Source organism: Saccopteryx leptura, chromosome 8 (genome assembly GCF_036850995.1).
Source record: "Saccopteryx leptura isolate mSacLep1 chromosome 8, mSacLep1_pri_phased_curated, whole genome shotgun sequence".
NCBI lineage: Eukaryota > Metazoa > Chordata > Mammalia > Chiroptera > Emballonuridae > Saccopteryx > Saccopteryx leptura.
Window position 1 is genome coordinate 17,397,577 of NC_089510.1, and position 23,502 is coordinate 17,421,078.

General features: G+C 36.9%; 1 pseudogene; it reads right to left on the reverse strand.

Moving 5' to 3' along the window:
- Window positions 1–7,024: 7,024 nt before the first annotated feature.
- On the reverse strand, window positions 7,025–14,067 carry LOC136379487 (survival motor neuron protein pseudogene; annotated as a pseudogene).
- Between the last annotated feature and the right edge of the window lie 9,435 nt (window positions 14,068–23,502).

Here is a 23,502-nt window from a genome sequence, read left to right on the forward strand (position 1 = left end):
CTGGTACCATATATAGTTATTAAACTACTATTGACTATATTTCCTACGCTTTATGTACTTTCTTAAGACTATTTTGTAGATACAAATTTGTGCTTAAACCTATTTTTTAAAGACTCACCAGTGATTCTGTAAATAATGTATTCCAAGCACTTAGTTATTTACTTTTTTATCACTAATTGTTTGCCCATGCTTCACATACCATATAACTCCAAATCTTCAGAGCATTCTTTTGTTTCCAGTCTGTTTTGAATATGTTTATTGCTTTTTTACTGTTCTTCCCTTGATATATATTCAAAGTGTAGTTTTAATAATATATAAAATGAAAATGGTAAAGTTCTAAATGTATTCTGTCCTAAAATGAGATTATACTGAAACCCATATCTTAAAAATTTAAATTCCAGTGCTGTAATTTTCCAAACCCAAATTCTAACAATATATTTATACCTATAAAATTCAAAGTGATTGCAAACATTCACGTGAAACAAGAGGCATTTATTTTTAGTGTGACTATATCAATTCTCTTAAGAGTATAGCCAGATATATTGTACTTCAAGTTTTCCACTTACAAGACTAAAACTGATGCAAACTCTCTAAATTCTTAAAACCTGTTTTATCCAAATTACATTCAGTGTTCATTTGAGCTGTGTTGTACCCACCAAAGAGATTTGTTTTTACTGAAACAAAAATAAGCAACTTACTCAATATGCAGAAAGGCACATATTTGATGCTTTTAGATTCATAGCTGACTATGAACTTGATTCCTTTTTCAATATGTTCACAGTATTCCGTGAAAATAAAAAGATAAACTTTTTTACATTAAATATGTCTACATTGGTATTCTGTCTTCAAATTATTATAGGCTATCATAGTAATGTAATTCTGAGTTTCAGACTTTAAATTTCAAATTTACTTGATGTATTTTATATTGCTCACAAATATTGGTTCTATTAGCTTTAATATATATATATATAATTTTAATTTCTAACAAGATATTTGACTTCTTTGCATACTTCTATAAAACTATTTTGCTAATCTTTATATTATTGTGTGCCATAATACAGAAAGATGTAAATTTAATTGCAGACTTTTCAGATAATATTAAATGGTCTGCCAGTTTCTTTTCATTTTTCCTTAAACCTTTTTAACTTTGTTTAAATATATTAAATTTCTATTCTACTGAATTATGTACTCACTGGAGCTACCTGTAGAAGAAAGTTTTTTTTTGTTGTCGTTGTTATTGTGGTTGCTTTTTATTTTTATTTATTTTTTGCCAAATTAGATATTAGCCCTATCCTTGGTGAATCTTCTAAAAATATCTGATTATAGTTTAAAATTATTATTATCAGCCCCATAAGGATTTCATTTCTCTACTTTATTTCTTTGAAACACTCATAATTAGGTGCGTGCATAATTAAGTGTTTCATTAAAATTGTCTTAATTGGTATTTTCCCAATGAAATGGACAAATAAATTTAGTCTACTTACTAAGGAAGGACCAGATTCATAAAATATTTTATGCATCATTTCATGCAGGACTTTAAGCATGGTTTTTTATATTGGAGATTTCTGGGCAAAATACAAATAATTCTGATTTATAACAAACCCTAGAGAGAATTTACATTTTTGTTATTATACTCCTCATTATGTGCCATGCATAACTTTAGAGGAACAATTTATTGTTAATGAAAGATACAGTGGCCTAATTAACAAATTACTGTGAATTTTTTCCATCTAAATTATAGATGACTGCAGATAGTAGGAAGATTGGCTTATACACAAATACTAACAGGCATGTCATTTCATATAAAATGTGTAGCAATTAGAGAGACTAAAAAAGCATCCAAGAGGTCCATGGTCATGTACTTTGGATTTGATAAACTTTGACTTAGCTTTGTATGTTCAAAAATGGTTTTTTTTATGAAAAAAAATAAGTACTCTTTATTCTTGAAATTCATTTGGACCAAACGAACTACAGCTAATACCAAATGATTCATTTTCTTTCCTTTTCTCCTCTTTGTTTCCACATCTTCCTATTTAGAAATTACTGCATTTCTTTATTATTCTAAGCTTTGTTAGGTGACTGGCTAAATGATTTGTAAAACTAAGTGGAGTTGAAAATTACCTCATTTCCGGTGCTTGTTTTTATTTTGAAAGGACACTTGAATGTTTCCTGTTAAATAGGAAATATTTTTCTTTGTACGCTAGTAGAACAAGACATCTATTATACTTAGCAGAGTGGAATTATTGGATTAAAGAAGTTAAAAAATAACAAAACAGGAACTTCCATGAGTGTGTCCCTCCATTCCTTCCTCAATACAAATTTTCTTTTATTTAATTTCTATCACTATCTAAAAATCATCATTGTGCCAGACTCACTAGAATGGAAGTGTGCTGACAACAGGGATTTTTATTATTCTATTCACTGTTGTAGCCTTAACAACTACAATAGTAGCTAATGTAGTATGAATGAATAGTTTTAGATGTTAAATAAATACATTCCTAGCACGAGAGGACATAGGGCTCAGACATTTAGTTGCCCCCCTTCACAAATGTTATTTTTATTTAGTTTTTTTTTTATAAAAAACTGCTGATTCTTTCTATTTTTAATTTTAAAAAAATTATTTATTCATTTTAGAAAATGGAGAGAAAGAGAAAAAAAGAAAGAGAGAGAGAGAGAGAGAAGGGGGAGAAGCAGGAAGCGTCAACTCCCATACATGCTTTGACCTGGTAAACCCAGGGTTTTGAACCGGCGACCTCAGCATTCCAGGTCAACACTTGATCCACTGCGTCACCACAGGTAAGATATAGCTTTTTATATGTGTTTCTTTTATTGTTAAATTATACCATCTAAGTACTTTTTCTTATGATACATTCAAATGCTTACTTCCTAAGTCAATATTACTCTCCATAGATTTGTATTTCCAGTATGAATTAATGAATCGACCAAAAATACTTTTTTTTCCTTTTTTATCTAGATTTAAAGAGATATTTGTTTCTTTTCTGTGCAGGATGTTGGTTTTTGTATTCTGGAAAAATGCAGGAGCTCCAGCGCCAGAAAAACCTGTGTTTGAGTCCGAGCTCTTCACCTTGCTTCCTATATAATACTGGGAAATTTGTGTACATCCCTGAGTCTCAATTATATACTCTCCAAAATTAAATAAGAATCTTTGTTCAAACTACACCACAGAATTAAGATAGTAAGAAAACTTTGAAATTGCATGCTAAACACAAAAGATCTATGTTTGTATCTTTTTTTTTTTTTTTTTGGTATTAAACCAACTAATAAATCATTTCTTTGAAATATTATGTAAGAGAGCTTCCTTCTATTCTGGCATTAAATTGAACTATGTTTGTAATTAGAAGAGTTGGATTATTAAATTTAAGATAATCAAGAACTTTAAATCTTTATACTCGGTTTTACTAATTATTTTATTAACATTTTACAGAATTTTACTAAGTGATATTGGAGAATATTAAACATATAGACTTTTTGCAAAAAGTTTAAACTCTAATCTGAAAAGATAAGTATAAATAAAATAAATCTGGCCTAGATAATGCAGGAAGAGTGTGAGAATAATTATTTATATATCCAACATTTCCTCAACCAAGTAAATAATAATAAATTCCCAATAATAAAGGAATTTTAAATACAAATAATCAAAAGTGAAATCTACGTGACAGTAGATGGAAATTCCATGAATTTTGAGGAATTTCAGAGTTCCATTTAACATATAATCAATGATTAACAAAAGTTAATAAAGTCAACTTGGCAAAGACTATTGAAACAAATAAGGGAGTTCTTGGCTCAAACAACACTTGTTTTAAGAGAATAATTGATGATGATTATGGAAGGTCATAAGTTGAAACTCCACATGGATTTTTTTAGTGCAATTTAGGGAGACCTGTACACATTGTCTCAGAGTCACAAACAGTGATATGAAGCCATTACTTTTTGGTCACCTAGGAATGTTTTCTATAGGCCTGAAATACCTGGACAAAGACCAGGCAGAATTGTTAGGTCACTGTTTTAGTAAATGCAGGATATAGGCAGTTACTTGTTGTGGCTGAATTTCCTTACCCCCGGACTTTATAAATTGAAGCTCTTATTCTCAATGTGACTATATTTAGAGAGTGTCTGAATAGAATTATCATTGGTCAATAATGAGTAATTAAAAAAAAAACCTGGTAACTTTATGAAAAAAGATTCTATAACATAAAGACAGAAAACACATGTAACTATGAAATGAAATGGTCAAAAACATCTTAGAAAGTGTTTCCTATAAGAATGAGGACTCAATTTAGACTACAATAATTGTGTACTCTAAAGTAAAATAAAAACTGTGGATTGTGAATTATAGAGTAGATAAAATAATAGAATGAGAAAAATGGGCAAGTGACTTACTATGTGGAAGAATTTTAAAAGGTGTTATGAAAATAAGCAAATATTAGTTTTATAAAACACTTTAAAACATTAAAAAATTAAAATTAAGGCAATAGATAATCATATTAGCATGGGCCAGATGCCTAGATTGTCTAGAATAAAAATGATTAAGCATAGGACAATTATCAAAAAAGTAATAATGATATGTTCATCCATCCATTTAAATCAAATATTAAGTGGCATTTATTTACTTATACAATATAAAATTCACTTACTATACTTGGCACTGAGGAGTATATTATGAGCATTACTAGATCAAATCTTGCCTTATATAATGTCATAATTTAAAATCTAGGTTAAAAAAAAGTATTTATCAAAATACACACAGATACACACATATATACATACATATACACACACACATACACACACATGAACACACATACATCCATTTTCTTTTGCATAGTCTCACACAGGAGGCACATAGTAGCAGTACCCGGAGAAGACCTTCCACTTTTGTCTGTTTCCATTACCTGTGCATCTAGTAAAACAAAAGAAAAATATTGGGAGACAGGAAAGATAGAGGACTTTGTAATCCCGCACCCTATTTGTTCATTTCCACCTCCAGATCTCTGAAGTCTTTCCAAGGAGACTCCTTCAAATTCAGACAGCACAGAAACTCACCCCTGTGACATCTCCATCCTTTTTTTCTTATTTGGCACCATTTACCATATATTTTCATGACAAGATAAACACATAAATCACATGTGAGCTTATCATTCATACTTTTGGAAAAAGAGGAAAAGTTTCTGATTTATTTTTCCTCACAAGTAACAGATGTTACTTCATTGAGTCTGGCTGCTAAAGTTCATTGATTCTAAGAATATCAGAGAACTGTATTTATTAATTAATGAACTATATTTAGATAAGTTTTAGGTTTCATAATATTAAGCAGATAGTACAGGTAGTTCCTATATATCTCCTTCCCTCCTCTGACTTCCAACCCATATTACTAACATCTTTCATTAGTGTAATAGGTTTGTTACAATTGATGAGCCAATATTGATATGCCAATATTGGTACATTGTTATTCACTAAAGTCTATAGTTTGCATTAGTGCTCATTTTTTGTGTTGCATAGTTCTATGGTTTTTACAAATGCATGATGTCCTATATCCATCATTATATTATTATACAGAATAGTTTCACTGCTCTAAAAGTCTCCTGTTCACGACCTTAAAAGTCTCCTGTTCTCGACCTTTTCACCCCCCACCCAGGCCCATTGCAACTACTGAGCTTTCTATCTCTACAGTTTTGCTTTTTTCTAAATTATGACATCATTGGAATCTTACAACATGTAGTAGCCTTTTTCAGAATGGCTCTTTCACTGAGCAATATACCTGTAAGTCTTTTTTCCATGTCTTTTTATGGTTTGAAAGCTCATTTCTTTCTATTACTGAATAACATTCCACAATATAGATGTGCATAGTTTGTTTGTTTACTCATCTTTCAAAGGACATCTCAGTTGTTTCAGATTTTGCTCATCCATTTTTATTAACAAATATTTAATTTCACTTCCTAATCGAATTGCTACTATGCCAGTGGTAGAACAGGTATTTCCCAATAATGTTGCATACCTTAGTACTTCACCCAGTCAGGGATGCAACAATGTATTTGGCTGCTGTGCCTTTTATGTCACATTCAAACTAGAATAGTTACCCACCCACACCGTTTTTCTTCACGATACTGACTTTCTGAAGAAATGAGTCCACTTATCTTTTCAAACATTCTACATTGTGAAACTGTCGGATTATTATTTTTTTATGGTGTGATTTCACTTGTTGCTCCATCCTCAGTATTTCTGGCAAATGGGAAAGTAGATCTTAAAGGCCTGATTAAATTCCTGTGACACTGTTTTGTTTAGAACACTTCATAGATAACAGTATATTTCATACTGCCTCACAAATCAGCAATCACATCTGGTTGTCTGACCATAACGATATAGTTTCAATACTGAGTATAAGAAATTTTTTGTTTGTTTTTAAGTGAGTGAGAACAACACAGATAGACAGAAAGAGAAAGAGGTGAGAAGCATCAACTCGTAGTTGTGGCACTTGAGTTGTTCATTGATTGCTTTTCACACATGCCTTAATCCCCCCCTGGGGGGGCTTCAGCTGAGTTAGTGACTCCTTTATCAAACCAGTGACCTTGAGCTCAAGCCAGTGACCTTGGGCTTCAAACCAGTGATCTTTGAGCTCAATCTAGAGACCATGGGATCATGTCTCTAATCCCACATTCAAGCCAAAGACCCTGCACTCAAGTTGGATGAGCCTATTCTCAAGCCAGGCACCTTTGGGTTTTAAAGTTGAGGCCCCAGCATCCCAGGTCAATGCTCTATCCACTGTGCCACCTCTGGTAAGGCTGATTCTAAGATCTTTTTTTTATTATTATTAAACAGTATTTTTTCTCCATTCCACTGAACAACAAGTATTTGATGAGATGCTACCTTGATATCATGACAACTACCGAGAGGATTTCAATAAACATTTAATCAAATAGTTTTGGCATCAAAATGTTTTTAATACTGTTTTATATTAACTTTTCTACATTTATTTTTAAAAAATGTTTTCCACAAATTACAAAATTTATACAAATGTAAAATTCAATTCTATAATGATGACAGACTTATTCCTTAATGAAAAATTTGAGCACCTTCCTATTTTTTTTATTTTGTTTGAAACGCATATAGTAACCAGTGTGATAGCCACTCACGGAACAAGAGATTAATGTACTTCCCAAAGCATTAGCATCATCACAAGAATCTGGACACAGGAGAGGTGATGGGGGGATTGTTGGTGGTCCAGAAGGAAGCAGAGACAGCCAGCATGACAGGAGGTGTGACGGTGGCAGTGGTGGTGTGACCGTGGTGGTGTGCCATTAAGTTTTAGTCCTGGTTTTCCTGGTCCCGGTCCTGTTCTTAGCCTGAGGGGACTGGCTGGGTGTGTGTGTGTGGGGGGGGGGGGGCAGAAAATAGTTCCATGAAGCAGTTTTTGACTTGACGTTATTTGGTTTATTTCCAGGAGACCTGGATGAGTTCTCACTTTCAGCTGTTGAAATTTGACTTTCGTTTTCATTGTCCTGAGCATTCTGTTTTATATTATTAGCTTTCAGATGTTGGGGAAAGTGGATCAGACAGATTCTGCTCCTCTCTATTTCCATGTCCAGTATAAACCACAACACAGGGTTCTCTCCTAAAGTCACCGGAATCAGTGGTAGCTGGGTAAATGCAGCCATCTCTGACCAAATGGCAGAGCATTTGTCACCAACTTTCCTTACTTTGAAGGAGTTGTAGTATTCTTTTTATTTTTTGAAGGGGGGGGGGATTTTATTCTTCTTAGCAAGTTTTCTTTTAGGTGTGTCTTTGGATTTATTTGAAGCTTCAGAAATGTCACCATTCTTTAGGACATGTTTAAACGAAGCCACAGCTTTGTCATAAGCTTTTATCGGTGCTGTATCATCCCAAATGTCAGAATCATCACTCTGGCCCATGTGGCTCCAAAACAGCACTGGGGCCTTTGTTCTGGGATGCCACCATCTCCCTCCCCTCCATTTCCATGGTGAGTAGGAATCACAACATTTAAATTCACCCAAGAGTGGTATTAGTTTTTCTGGAAGTTCTGTCATCAGTACACAAGAAAGAACTTCAGTCTTACGGACACTTTGTACTCTCTAGGCATGCCAAAGATGATGTCCTCCTTTACATATATTATATTAATTAATCAGTTCTGAGGCACTCCTTCATTTTATAGGCATGTTCCTTTGATGTTATCAATGGATACTATTTAATTTTTTTTTAAAAGCCTTTTTTTTCTTTTTTAATTTAATTTTATTTATTCATTTTAGAGAGAAGCGAGAGAGGGAGAGAAAGAGAGAGAGAGGAGAGAGAGACAGGGGGGAGGAGCTGGAAGCATCAACTCCCATATGTGCCTTGACCAGGCAAGCCCAGGGTTTCGAACCGGCGACCTCAGCATTTCCAGGTCGACGCTTTATCCACTGCGCCACCACTGGTCAGGCCCAATACTATTTAATTTTTATATTTTAGGTGTTTCTTGCTAATTGCCATGGAAAGTAAGAAAGATATAAGGGGCAAAAATGAAATATTTGCAACATTAATATACTTTTATTTATCTCAAATAATTGGCTCAAGATACATAATTCTACAGGTATATCAGCCCCCTTATTTGAATTGTCTTTATTTTTGATGGTGAAGTAAATTAGATTATGTAAAACAAATACTAGTTTGAACTAAAATATATAAGTTCTTCACACAGAAATAATTTTTTGAAACAGGGTTATTATTATCATCCATTAAAGTTAAAATGGTAGATGATCTCAATAACTCTACAATTTAGGCACTACACAAAATGATTATTATTAAAAGTGAAATGTTTAAATGCTACTGTTGGATTATTAAAATAGATTGTTTTGGTTAGAAACAATTTTTTAAATAGAGGCCATTTTTTTTTCAGTGAAATTCATAAATAATCTTAAATATATAGTTGATTTTTGACAAATGCATATGTCTGAGTAATCCACAATCTATCGCGTTATAAATATTTTCTGTTGCCTTTCCACATTCAATCCTTGTCTCCACGAGAGAGAACTGTTATTCTGGTATCTATCACCCTAGGTTAATTTTGCTTTGTTTTGAAAAAATCATATACATGCAATTATGCAGCAAGTACTATTTTGAGTCTGGACATTTTCACTTAGCATAAATGATTGGAGATTCATTCATATTATCATATGTATTTGAATTTTTTTCTTTTTTGTTTTCAAAGAGTGTTTCTTTATAAGCATACTAAGCATATCTCCTTTTATTGAACTATACTTTGTTGCACTTCACAATTTCTTTTTTTTTTAAGAAATGGAAAGTAAAATCCTCTATTAGCAGAGAAGTTAGAACTCACTTAGGATCAGGTGGTGGTTAGCATTTTTTAAACAATTAAGTATTTTAAAATTAAGGTATGTACTTTTTAAAAGACAAAGTCCTACTACACCCTTAATCTATCAGAGTATAGTGTAAACATAACCTTCTTATAAACGTGAAATCAAAAAGAAAATTGTATGACTCACTGTATTGCAATACTTACTTTATTGTGGTGACCTGAAATCGAACCCACGATGTCTCCATGGTCTGCCTGTGATGTGGATTTACTACAATTGTTTACCTAGTCTTCTGGTGAATTTCTGTTTGTTATTGGTGAGTAAACCTGCCTCAGTTACTCCATATTGTCTGAATGCCGTGGTTTATTTAAGAAAATATTGGTTGCCTGACCAGGCGGTGGTGCAGTGGATGCAGTGTCGAACTCGGATGCAGAGGACCCAGGTTCAAGACCCCGAGGTCACCAGCTTGAGTGCAGGCTCATCTGGTTTGAGCAAAGCTCACCAGCTTGGACCTAAGGTCACTGGCTCCAGCAAGGGGTTACTCGGTCTGCTAAAGGCCTGCAGTCAAGGCACATATGAGAAAGCAATCAATGAACAACTAAGGTGTCGCAACAAAAAACTAATGATTGATGCTTCTCATCTCTCTTCATTCCTGTCTGTCTGTCCCTATATATCCCTCTCTCTGACTCTCTCTCTCTCTCTGTGTCCCTGAAAAAAAAAATTGGTTAAGAAACACAACACGCACAGCAAACTGTGACTCTCAGACACAACTCAGTATCCCAAGCACACATTGCTCAATGTTGTGTTTACTTATGGGAAATGAGAGGGACTGCAGCAAGATCCATCTCAACTGGGACAACCATTATCAGTGGGGTTCTCTCAACATTCATTTCCTTTCAGCTGTTGCTGAAAAGACAATCACAGGTTATAAAGTGATCTTGAATCTCTCAAGCACAGCGTATTTAGATACTTATTTAGAACAGAATACATAGTAAGATAACAAAAAAATCCATGCTTATTTTGGATCTGGAACAGTTCTAAATTTTTTTTTTCTTTGAGTTTCTTACTGAAAAGAGTTTTACCAATACTCAAAGTCTCAGGCATTTTGAAGGCTAAAGAGATACGGCAGTCATCGGTTGTGTCACTCATATCTGTCTTCAAAAAAGATCCTCTTTGGCCCTGGTCGGTTGGCTCAGCGGTAGAGCGTCAGCCTGGCGTGCGGGGAACCCGGGTTCGATTCCCGGCCAGGGCACATAGGAGAAGCGCCCATTTGCTTCTCCACCCCCCCTCCTTCCTCTCTGTCTCTCTTTTCCCCTCCTTCAGCCAAGGCTCCATTGGAGCAAAGATGGCCCGGGCGCTGGGATGGCTCCTTGGCCTCTGCCCCAGGCATTAGAGTAGCTCTCCTCGCAAAAGAGCGACGCCCTGGAGGGGCAGAGCATCGCTCCCTGGTGGGCAGAGCGTCGCCCCTGGTGGGCGTGCCGGGTGGATCCCGGTCGGACGCATGCGGGAGTCTGTCTGACTGTCTCTCCCCGTTTCCAGCTTCAGAAAAATACAAAAAAGAAAAAAAAAAAAAAGATCCTCTTTTCACCTGCAAGGAGTTCAGTAACCTTTTATGTCAATACCGACAGGTCCCACTTTAGCTTTTGACCAGGGCAGTACTCCTCTGGGGAAGCCCATGACCAATAAGCTAGTTTAGTGGGAGTCCTAGGGCTGACCTATTTATACTTCAGGCTGGATGGTATCTTTTTTATCTTTTTTTTTTTTTTTTTTTGCGTTTTTCTGAAGCTGGAAACAGGGAGAGACAGTCAGACAGACTCCCGCATGCGCCCGACCGGAATCCACCCGGCATGCCCACCATGGGGCAACGCTCTGCCCACCAGGGGGCGATGCTCTGCCCATCCTGGGCGTCGCCATGTTGCGACCAGAGCCACTCTAGCGCCTGGGGCAGAGGCCACAGAGCCATCCCCAGTGCCCGGGCCATCTTTGCTCCAGTGGAGCCTTGGCTGCGGGAGGGGAAGAGAGAGACAGAGAGGAAAGCGTGGCGGAGGGGTGGAGAAGCAAATGGGCGCTTCTCCTATGTGCCCTGGCCGGGAATCGAACCCGGGTCCTCCGCACGCTAGGCCGACGCTCTACCGCTGAGCCAACCGGCCAGGGCTTGCATGGTATCTTTTTTTAGATAATCTTTGTTCTGGAGCATCCTATGGGGTTGATTAACACTGGGATATAGACATCATAGTTTGATGTTCTCTTTGCCCATTTAGCTTACTCCCCACCCATCCCATCTCTTTTCTTTCAAGCCTGATTCTCTCTAGTTTATGCCATCTGTTGCAATGACTATCTCTGTGTTCAAGCTTAGAAGTAACTTAAAGGATTGTATACCTGTGAAGTCCATCATCTTTCTTCTTGATTTAGTCAGATAGAGTTAGAAGGTCAAGAGATTCATTGGGGAAAAAAGGAGAAGAACACTTATAAAAAATAAAAAAAACAAGCTGAAATGAGCAGAAAAAAGCCTTTGGAAGACAATATGTAAATTGAGCACTAATTATTCTGAAAAAAATTAATTCTATCTAACAATAAAATAACTGTTTCTGTTAATAAATCTACCATTTGATTATTTCTACAAGATATTTTAATAACTATGTTATTGCAAATTTTTGACACTTCCTAATGTTTTGTGTCTTCACTAAAAATCTTACCATGTTCACTAAACTTAAAATATTTCCACTGGTTTTGTGGATACTTGTATGATATACCAGTATAAAAACCAGAGTGGCAAAATAGGGCAATTGTTTTTATTAGCCTGAAACTTTAGAAGACTCAATTCAAAAGAAACTCTTGCAAGTGATATTGTTATAAGTAGGTTCCTCAGCATAATTTTTACTTTAAAAGTCCCAATGAAAGAACTACAAGGCTCTGTAATACCAAAACCAAATTTTCTTTCATGAAACATTTAAAATAATTCCTCAATCCCATAGGTTTCATTGTATTTATTAAAATTCTGAATGGAAACTGAACTTACTAGCTTTTTACCATTTATTCCTTATTTTCTGAGTGACTACTGTAATCAAATTTAAATTTTCTTTGAAATGCCTTAGTAATGTAATAATACTTCACAATGGTACATTTCTCATAGCATATATCTTCAAAATCTGCACATGTCCTAGATTTTTAGTAACTAGTAAATACATGTGGTTTTGTGCAAAATATAGAAAGCAGGTACCCATTCTTCTTTATTTATTTGTTTCTTTATTCATTTGTCTAATAAGCATGCAGTGATTGTACATGATGTGTCAATTAATGACTGTATAGAGAAACAGTCCCTGAACATAAAGGAGTAATTGAATATTTCTGCCTTTTCTTTTAGAGCTTACTACAACGATACTGGAATAAATATACTGTTTTTATAATTTACATACAATTGTTTTAGTTACGTGCATACAAAAGTCCTGTCATTTATAATCATCTTCGTTCATCTTTTTTTTTGGGGGGGGCGTTTGTTTGTTTGTTTGTTTATTTATTTTACAGGGACAGATAGAGAGTCAGAGAGAAGGATAGATAGGGACAGACAGACAGGAACGGAGAGAGATGAGAAGCATCAATCATCAGTTTTTTGTTGGGACACCTTATTCATTGATTGCTTTCTCATATGTGCCTTGACTGCGGGCCTTCAGCAGACCAAGTAACCCCATGCTGGAGCCAGCGACCTTGGGTCCAAGCTGGTGAGCTTTCTGCTCAAGCCAGATGAGTCCGCGCTCAAGCTGGCGACCTCGGGGTCTCCAACCTGGATCCTCCGCTTCCCAGTCCGACACTCTATCCACTGCGTCACCGCCTGGTCAGGCATCTTCGTTCATCTTTATAGACTTAAAAAAAGACACAGACCTAGTCATGTGTGTTATACATGTAGAATTAAGTCACATACAAGATGTCTTTCTATGCTCTTCCAGCTCTGGGATATCTCAGGCTGATTTTCTCTGGTTTCTATTTAATGACTCGCTTTTATGTCATCTAAAACATATAGATACCTAGAGTTGTATCCTCTTTCTTTGATGAACTTAAAGATACCTGAAGTTTGTATATTTTTATATAGTAAAAAATGTTTATATTTAGGGTTACTCAACTGAACTCAGCTGAGTTGATCCCAGTTAACAAAATTGAGATCCAGTCAAATAGATGCTTTCTATTCTTCATCAGACCTTTTTTTTTTTTTTTTTTTTTTGTATTTTTCTGAAGCTGGAAACGGGGAGAGACAGTCAGACAGACTCCCGCATGCGCCCAACCGAGATCCACTCGGCACGCCCACCAGGGGCGAAGCTCTGCCCACCAGGGGGCGATGCTCTGCCCTTGTGGGGCGTCGCTCTGCCGAGACCAGAGCCACTCTAGCGCCTGGGGCAGAGGCCAAGGAGCCATCCCCAGTGCCCGGGCCATCTTTGCTCCAATGGAGCCTTGGCTGCGGGAGGGGAAGAGAGAGACAGAGAGGAAGAAGGGGGGTGAGGGTGGAGAAGCAAATGGGCGCTTCTCCTATGTGCCCTGGCCGGGAATCGAACCCAGGTCCCCCGCACGCCAGGCCTACGCTCTACCGCTGAGCCAACCGGCGAGGGCCTCTTCATCAGACCTTGATCAGAGTGTTGACCTTGGCCATACCAATGTCGTAGGCCTTCTTTACAACCTGTTTGATCTGGTGCTTGTTGATGTTGACATGTACAATAAACACAAGTATATTGTTGTCTTCCATCTTCTTCATGGCTGACTCAGCAGTCAGGGAGAACTTGATGATGGTACAGTGGTCAAGGTTTCTTTTCTTGGGGGTCCTTTTCCATGGATATTTGGGCTGCCTTCAGAGCTGCAATGTCTTGGGTCATAAAAATGTAGAGAGTGTGCAGATCTTTTTTGGGTGGTTATAGACGTTTTCAGCACTAGTTTCTGTTTTTTGTTTGTTTGTTTTGCTTTTAAAGCTTTTGCTCGGGGAGGAATAGAGGTTTTTTTTCTTCACTTTCCATGCTATCTTGGTAAAAAGTGTTTCTGAGACCTGTTCTCAAAGGCTTATAGAGCCAGGGATACCCGAGATTTTGACTGAATGTAATTTGCGTAGGTTAGCTCAAATGAAATAGGAGTTTTCAGGAGACTAAGCTCAGCCTAGCTGACTCCTGGCTGCGGTATCCATGTTCAACCCTTGAAGATGTAAGGAAAGGTAACTGGTCTCTGACTTTCAAAGGACTTCCTAAAAGAGGAAACAATGGTGCTCAATGCTGAGGAAGCTTCAAGTATGTCAAAAAGACCCACTCTGCTCCCTTTCTCACCTCTTTGCAAGTGTAATACTATCTTGACCCGTGATTATGCAGTACTTTTATCTCTTTTGGATTATATACAAAAATGGAATTGTCTTTTTTTATGACTGGTTTTACTGCTCAATACCTTATAATTTTCTTTGATATTGTTGCAGGCAGTATCAATTTATCTTTTCTCAGGGATATATGGTATTGTATTGTGTAATATGCACAGTTCATTTATACAACCCACATGGATGAAAATTTTCCTAGTTTTCTGTTTGCGGTTATGATACCTAATAATATCAACATTGTTGCACTTGTCCTTTGGTAGGCATTTTGGATAGAGGTGTATTTAATATATACCAAGGCACTTCTTGGTTAGACAATCTTCTTTGGTATTATATTATTCTTTTGAATCGGCCTCAAGGAGAAAAAGAAACCTAGTGTCATTATACTATTATTTATTTATTGTGTATGTATTTAAGTTATATATTTATGTAGCATTTTATGTAATATATTTTTGATTTGTTCATCTCAACTAAACAGTAGTCTTTCATTTGTTATCCATCTATTAGTTCATGTATCAAATATTAACTTATTAACTCTTTTTTCTTTAAGTGAGAAGATGAGAGATAGAAACACGGACTCCCGCATGCATCCTACTGGGATCCACCCAGCAACCGCCCGTATGGGGCGGAACTCGAATGAACTGAGCTATCTTCAACTCCTGAGGCTGACGTTCAGACCAACTGAGCTATCTTCAATGCTCAATGGAGCCACTGGCTGTGAGAGGGGAAGAGAGAGAGAAAGGGGAGAGGGAGGAAAAGAGAAGCAGGTGGTAGCTTCTCATGTGTGCCCTGACCAGGAACCAAAGCCAGACTGTCCACAGCCTGGCCAATGCTTTATCTACTGAGCAAACTGGCCAGGGCAAAATTTTAATTCTTATGTATTTATTAAAGACATAATCTGGTTAGACACTATTATTTTTCATCACTGTTGTATTGGCTATATACTTTCAGGTTTTTGACTCTCTATATAAGTTTTTATCATATAATCAGTTTACAAATATTCAAAAGCTTTTTACTTTATATAGATTCAAGTTTCTTACCTTTATTATATGTGTTCTCACTAAAAGAATACTAAAGGCGGTCTACAAGTAACATCTTTCCTTAAATTTAGTGTGTCTGAGGAAGTTCCTCTGGATTTTTAATGGATTTTTTCTTCAAGTTTGATTTTCTGTAGTTTAGAAATGTTATGCTTAACTGCCGTTTTTTGTTTGTTTGTTACACATATTCAGCTTGGTGCTCTCTGATATCCTGACTGTGGATTAGTGGTAACAGTCTATTATTAATTTGGGAATATTCTCAGTCATTGATTCAAATATTTCTTCTATTACTTTCTCTTCTTCATCTCCTTCTGCTATTTCCATAACCTGTATGTTCTGCCATTTGTAGTTGCTCACAGTCTTTGGATAATCTTTCAATCTGTGTTCTCTTTGCTTTTCAGTTTTTGAGGATTCTATGATATATATATGATATATATATATATATATTATATATATGACATATAGTGTCTAGCTCAGAGATTTTTTCTCATCCATATCTAGTCTTCTAATAAGCCCATGCATCAAAGACATTCTTTTTTTCTTTAACAGTGTTTGTGTGTGTGTGTGTGTTTTAGAGAGAAAGAGGAGACAGCGAGAGTGAGAAACAGCTGAAAAACATACACTCATAGATACGTCACTTTAGTTGTTCATTGATTACTTCTTGTTTTTTTTATTTTATTTTAATCTCTAGCATTTTGTTTAGTTCTTTCTTAAAATTTCTATCTGTTTATAGTTGCCATCTATTCTTGCATGCTTTCTAGTTTATCCATCGGAGCACTTAGCATATTAATTATACTTGTTTTAAATTCCAGGTCTGATAATTCCAACATTCCTGCCTTCTCTGGTTCTGATAATTGCTCTGTCTCTTCAGATTGTAGTTTTTGCTTTTCGGTAGGTCTTGTAACTATTTTTTTGATAGCTGGAGATGATATACTTCTGAAAGGGAACTTCTGTGATTAGGCCTTAGGTAATGCTGTGGTGAAGCATGGGGAAAAAAGAAGCACTCCAGAGTTCTAGGATTATGATTTAGACTTTCATGAGCCCGTGCTTCTGGACTGTGAACTTCACAAGAGTTTTTCAGTTTGTTTGTTTTTTTTTTTTTTTCCACCACCTTTAAGCGGGACAAAATGACTAGAGTTACCTAAAGTCATTTCTCTACTCTTGGGTCCGTTAGGCTCTGATATTATCCAGCAGGCCAGTCCCTGGTTAACTAGTTTTCTCCATAGGACTGGCCTACTTAAGAAGAACAGAGAGCTCTAGTATATTTCAAAAACGTTCTCTTTTCCCAAACCCTGGCAGAACCTGAAGGCGTTTTTATTTGATATTTTCTATGGAAACCTGATTTAGCTCTTAGAGATTAAAGTCACAGTATTGTGGAAGCCATGTTGAGCTTTCCGAGGCAAATCTCACGATGCGACTGGTTCTCGCTGGAGTTTTTAACTCTCAGAGTCGTTCACACTAAGCCTCGAGCAAATTCAATTACAGTTCAAATTTTCCTACCTTGGCACTGGTTTCCACGGTGATTTCAACTCATGAGTCCCTACTCTGGTAAATCGCGAATTCTTCTACTTGGGGCCTGTAGGCCTGTATCTCCAATCTTGAGGGCAGCAGTTTGTGTTGTGTTCCGCCTTTTTTTTTTTTTTTAAAGTAATTTGAAGAGTTTATTTTTCAGTCTGTTCAGGTTTTTCTTGTTGTCAAGACTGGATGTGAATTTGTAGCTCAAGGTATTGAAAGCTGAAACTGGAAGTCTACAAATTAACTCGGAATAATAAAGCTGTAAGTTAGGGAAAATCTATTTATACACATATTTAGACTTTGTGAATGAGGACATTATCTGTGTTCTTTGGACAAGCAAGAAAAATGTCTTCTCTGTGTTACCTATATATTTACTTCAAAGTGTTGCTTTTATTATATATATACAGAATGTTCCATACATTGTCAAACTTTGTAGCCATTTATTCAAATTAATACTCAATATTTTTAGCTAAATTACAACTTGTTATACAGAAAAATTGTGTCTGAAAAAATTGTCCTCATGGAGTTAGATAGATACAGAAATAATAGAAAACAGAAACATAGATTAACCTGATATATATATATATATATTAATTTTTATGGGGTGGTATTGATAAATCAGGGTACATATGTTTAGAGACAACATCTCCAGATTATTTTGACATTTGATTATGTTGCATACCCATCACCCAAAGTCAAATTGTCTTCCGTCACCTTCTATCTGGTTTTCTTTGTGCCCCTCTCCTCCTCCCCCTCTCCTTCCCTCTCTTCCCTCCACCTCCTCCTTCCTCTCCTCAATCCTCTCCTTCCTCCCCCCCCATTACCATCACATTCTTGTCCAAGTCTCTGAGTCTCATTTATTTTTATTTTTTTGAGACAGAGTGTCAGAGAGAGGGATAGACAGGGACAGACAGACAGGAATGGAGAGATGGGAAGCATCAATTATTAGTTTTTCATTGCGCATTGCGACACCTTAGTTGTTCATTGATTGCTTTCTCAAATGTGCCTTGACCGCGGGCCTTCAGCAGACCAAGTAACCCCTTGCTCAAGCCAGCGACCTTGGGTCTAAGCTGGTGAGCTTTGCTCAAACCAGATGAGCCTGCGCTCAAGCTGGCAACCTCGGGGTCTCGGACGTTGGTCCTCGGCATCCCAGTCCTACGCTCTATGCACTGCGCCACCGCCTGGTCAGGCTTTGAGTCTCATTTGTATGTCCCATCTGTATGTATGGAATCATATAGTTCTTAGTTTTTTCTGATTTACTTATTTCACTCTGTATAATGTTATCAAGGTCCATCCATGTTATTTTAAATAATCCGATGTCATCATTTCTTATGGCTGAGTATTATTTTATAGTATATACAGTGTGTCCGTAACGTCATGGTGCACTTTTGACCAGTCACAGGAAAGCAACTAAAGACGATAGAAATGTAAAATCTGAACCAAATAAAAGGAAAACTCTCCCAGTTTCATACCTATGCAGTGCAGTTCGATGTGGGCTAACACACAGATTTTTTAGGGCTCCTTAGGTAGCTATCCCGTATTGCCTCTACCAGAACGGGGTTTCTCCACCAAACTGCCGGTTTCCTTCAACTGCTTATCCCACCGAGTAATGTTATTCCTATGTGTTGGCGCTTTGTTATAAACACGTCAATATTCACGTTGCACTTTGGTTATGGATTCGAATTTAGCGAACCACAGGACACACGGAACTTTCCTCTGTACTGTCCATATCTGGACTGCATGGCCGTGGGCTGCTCCGCTGTATACACGATGTTACATCATCATCTGTGCATGCACACATGCTGCCAGATCATCCTACAGAAACTGGGAGGGTTTTCTTTTTATTTGGTGCAGATTTCACATTTCTATCGTCTTTGTTGCTTTCCTGTGACCAGTCAAAAGTGCACCATGACTTTACAAACATACTGTATGTACCAAAGCTTTTTAATCCACTCCTCCACTGATGGACACTTGGGCTGTTTCCAGATCTTCGCTATTGTGAACAATGCTGCCATAAACATGGGGGTGCATTTCTCCTTTTGGAACAGTTCTATGGTGTTCTTAGGGTATATTCCTACAAGTGGGATAGCTGGGTCAAAAGGCAGTTCAATTTTTAATTTTTTGAGGAATCTCCATACTGTTTTCCACAGAGGCTGCACCTGTCTGCATTCACACCAGCAGTGCAGGAGGGTTCCCTTTTCTCCACATCCTCGCCAGCACTTATTCTGTGTTGTTTTATTGATGAGCGCCAATCTGACTGGTGTGAAGTGATATCTCATTGTGGTTTTAATTTGCATTTCTCTAATGATTAGTGTTGTTGAGCATTTTTTCATATGCCTATTGGCCATGTGTATGTCCTCTTTGAGGAAGTGCCTATTCATTTCTTTTGCCCATTTTTTGATTGGTTTGTTTGTCTTCCTGGTGTTGAATTTTACAAGTTCTTTATAAATTTTGGTTATTAACCCCTTAACAGACGTATTGTCAAATATGTCCTCCCATTGTGTAGTTTGTCTTTTTACTTTGCAAAAGCTTTTTACTTTGATATAGTCCCATTTGTTTATCCTGTCTTTTATTTCACTTGCCCGTGGAGATAAATCAGTAAATATGTTGCTGTGAGAGATGTTGGAGAGCTTACTGCCTATGTTTTCTTCTAAGATACTTATGGCTTTGTGCTTAGATTTAAGTCTTTATCCATTTTGAGTTTATTTTTGTGAATGGTGTAAGTTGGTGGTCTAGTTTCATTTCTTTGCAGGTAGCTGTCCAATTTTCCCAACACCGTTTGTTAAAGAGACTGTCTTTACTCCATTGTATGCTCTTACCTCCTTTGTCAAATATCAGTTGTCCATAAGGGTGGGTGTATTTATGGGTTCTCCATTCTGTTCCATTGAGCTATATGCCTGTTCTCATGCCAGTATAAGGCTGTTTTGAGTACAATGGCCTTGTAGTATAACTTGATATCAGGAAGTGTGATATCTCCTGCTTTATTCTTTCTTTTCAAGATTGCTGAGGCTATTCGTGTTCTGTTTTGGTTCCATATAAATTTTTGGAATATGTGTTCTATATCTTTGAAGTATGTCATTGGTATTTTATTTACTTGGTATTGCATTTAGTTTTTTAAATTATTATTTATTTATTTTTAGAGAAGAGAGACAGAGAGAGAAAGAGAGAAGGGGGGAAGAGCAGGAAGCATCAACTCCCATATGTGCCTTGACCAGGCAAGCCCAGGGTTTTGAGTTTTTGAACCAGCGACCTCAGCATTCCAGGTCCATGCTTGATCCACTGAGCCACCAGATGTCAGGTCAAGTATTGAATTGAATTTATAAATTGCTTTGAGTAATATAGACATTACTTCCACTTGTTTGTATCTTCCTTGATTTCTTTTATCAATGTTTTATAATTTTCCGAGTATAAGTCTTTAATCTCCTTGGTTATATTTACTCCTAGGTACTTTATTTTTTTGGTTGCAATATTGAAGGGGTTTGTTTTCTTAATTTCTCTTTCTGACAATTCATTGTTGGTGTATAAAAAATGCCTTTGATTTTGTGTATTAATTTTATATCCTGCCACCTTGCTGAATTCATTTATCAGGTCCAGTAGTTTTTTGACTGCGATTTTAGGGTTTTGTATATACAATATCATATCATCTGCAAATAATGATAGTTTTAATTCTTCTTTTCCAATTTGGATGCCTTTTATTTTTTCTTCTTGTCTGATTGCTGTGGCTAGGACTTCCAGGACTATGTTGAATAAGAGTGGTAAAAGGGGGCACCCCTGCCTTTTTCCTGATCTTAAGGGGATTGCTTTTCATTTTTGCCCATTGAGTATGATGTTGGCTGTGGGTTTCTCATAGATGACCTTTATCATGTTGAGGTATGTTCCCTGTATTCCCACTTTGCTGAGAGTTTTGATCATGAATGGGTGCTGGATTTTATCAAATGCTTTTTTTGCATCTATTGAAATTATCATGTAGTTTTTCTCCTTCCTTTTTTTTATGTGATGAATCACATTGATTGATTTGCGAATATGCCTGACCAGGTGGTGGCACAGTGGATAGAGCATTAGACTGGGATGCCGAGGACCCAGGTTTGAGACTGCAAGGTCGCCAGCTTGAGCATGCACTCATCTAGTTTGAACAAAGCTCACCAGCTTGGACCCAAGTTCTCTGGCTTGAGCAAGGGGTTACTTAATCTGCTGAAGGCCTGCAGTCAAGGAACATATGAGAGAGCAATCAATGAACAACTAGGGTGTCTCAACAAAAAACTAATGATTGATGCTTCTTATCTCTCTCCATTTCTGTCTGTCTGTCCCTATCTATTCCTCTCTCTGACTCTCTCTCTGTCTTTGGAAAAAAAAGTGAGATATATATTTTTTACATAATAATTAGATAAAGCATTTCCAAATGTTCATAGATCTTTTCAAAGCAACACAATGGAGGATTGCCCCCTCCCCCCAGGAGAAGCTAGAACTCTTGTAGAGGAAAACATTGTATTATCTGCACATATTATGGTGTAAGGCTTTATAAAAGTGTAGTGAAGCTCATCAGATGACAAGCCCCAAGAAAGCTCACAGGGATCCCAATCAGATTCTGTACACATATCCTTAAATATGGCTGGAAAATCAATTTTATTGAGAATAACATATGGAAAAGCTCTCAAAATTAATAAATTAAACTTAATCTGATTGTTAACACTATCAACACAGGTAAATTGCCTGGATAGATTGAAAAAATAGCACAGGCCCTGGCCGGTTGGCTCAGTGGTAGAGCGTCGGCCTGGCATGCGGAAGTCCTGGGTTCGATTCCCAACTAGGGCACACAGGAGAAGCGCCCATCTGCTTCTCCACCCCTCCCCCTCTCCTTCCTCTCTGTCTCTCTCTTCCCCTCCCGCAGCCGAGGCTCCATTTGATGGCTCCTTGGCTTCTGCCCCAGGCGCTAGAGTGGCTCTGGTCGTGACAGAGCGACGCCCCAGATGGGCAGAGCATCGCCCCCTGGTGGGCATGCCGGGTGGATCCCGGTCAGTCGCATGCGAGAGTCTGTCTGACTGCCTCCCCGTTTCCAGCTTCAGAAAAATACAAAAAAATAAAATTGCACAAATGCAAAATGTAATCTCTGATAGGTCATAGATATTATAGAGATTAAACACTGAAAATATCTTTAGAGATCATATTAGTCTAGTCCTTTTTTTTTAGATCCAGGAAACTGGAGTGACATGTCCAAATTTGAAAAACCTAAAAACTGGCATAACTACAATTTATTACATAATTTATATACATTTCAGAATAATTATTTTTAAATGGTAATTTTATTTTACACAAATCAAACAGGTCTTTTTCTCTCTCCCACTATCCTTTAAAGGAGAGAGACAAGAGTTTTTCTAAAAAGTGAAAAAATTATAGTCTCTTTGTTTACTTATTATGGAATAAACTTAGCATAGAAGGAGGAATTCATTTAGAAGGACATGAGTAGGGAAGAGAACAGGAAAAATTCTTACTATGCATCTTACCTAGCACCAAAAGTTCCCTTGCTGTAGGTTGAAGGGAGACCAGAGGAATTTATTATACCCTTATATTTTCAAGAAAAATATTGAGAGCAACAGTATTTCTCTTGGGAACCTTAATAATTTCTACCTGTGAAGGTTCTACCACTTTTTGGTGTCATTGTCTTCAGTGTTTAAGGAAGGTTTGATACTGAGTAGTGTATAGACTCTCAGGGCACTAGGGACAGGTGAAATGATGACTGAAGTGTATGAACTGCCCTGTGACAGTGATTCTGTGGTTAGCTCTGCCCATGAAAGGAAATGTAGTTTAGTTGCTTCTTTAGCTGGACAGAATAATTCAGAGGACACCTGAAAAATTGTTATAAATTTGAATTCATTCTTTCTATAGCTTTGCAATAGTGACCCACCAATTTAGTGAAGATAGCCTAAGTTATGTTTTAATAATAAATTCCAAAATCTCTATAGCAAACACAGCAAATATAGAGTACTTGCTTGCACAACTTCTGCCATAGGACTGAGTCACTCTCCAGGATAGCTGTTCTCTATGTTATAAATCCGTCATTCAAAGTATTTCATACAGGGGTCGGGAAACTTTTTGGCTGAGAGAGCCATGAACACCACATATTTTAAAATGTAATTCTGTGAGAGCCATACAATGACCCGTGTACATTACACATTATCCAATAAAATTTGGTATTGTCCCGGAGGACAGCTGTGATTGGCTCCAACCAACTGCAACCATGAAGATGAGCAGTAGGAAATGAATGGATTGTAATACATAAGACTGTTTTATA